Source organism: Myotis davidii, unplaced genomic scaffold (assembly GCF_000327345.1).
Source record: "Myotis davidii unplaced genomic scaffold, ASM32734v1 scaffold845, whole genome shotgun sequence".
Lineage (NCBI taxonomy): Eukaryota > Metazoa > Chordata > Mammalia > Chiroptera > Vespertilionidae > Myotis > Myotis davidii.
Window position 1 is genome coordinate 692,628 of NW_006296223.1, and position 858 is coordinate 693,485.

Sequence of the window (858 nt, forward strand, 5' to 3'; positions counted from 1 at the left end):
CCGGGGGGCCTGGGGGGGCGCAGAGTCAGGCGCCCACCCTCGCTGCCTCTGGACCTTTGACCCCGGACCTCGGTTTGATTTTAAACCGGGTTGACGTGGGGTTTGCTGGCGATTCCACTACCACGTCGTGTGTCTGCGAAGCAGAGCCCCGAGTCGCCCCCGCGGTTGTCACTCGGGAGTTTCAGGGAAGCGCTGTGTTGGGTTTAGATCGAGGCACCCTACGGGCTTGTGTTTTAAAAACCCTTCACTGTCCACTGGGCAAAGAGGCTGCCCCGTAGCCAGGGCATCCCCCATCCCCCACCCCCACCCCGTCCTGGGGGGCAGTCTGAGGGATCCAGGACCCAGGCCTGCAGGGGGCGCACTGACCCAACTCGGCCCCGTGTGAACAAAACGTAGGGACGGTAACGGGTTAGAACATTTCAAATAAACTGCACCTGACAGGGAGGTGGCAATAAATTGTTTTAATGTTTTAGCCCTGGCCGGTGCGGCTCAGTGGATAGAGCATCAGCCTGCGGACTGAAGGGTCCCGGGTTCGATTCCCGTCAAGGGCATGGACCCCGGTTGCAGGATCCTCCTTAGCCTGGGCCTGGGTCAGGGCTCGTGCAGGAGGCAGCCAGTCGATGTGTCTCTCTCACATCGATGTTTCTGTCTTTCCCCTCCCTCCACTCTCTCTGAAATCAATGGAGAAATATCCTGGAGTGAGGATTAACAAAACACATAAGTAGATAGATGATAGATAGAGAGATAGACAGACAGATAGTTGATAGATGATAGATGTTAGGATGAATGAAACCCCGGCCTCAGGCTGGGCGGCAGACCTTGTCCATCGGACTCCGGACCCGCCTGCCGCTGCAGGTG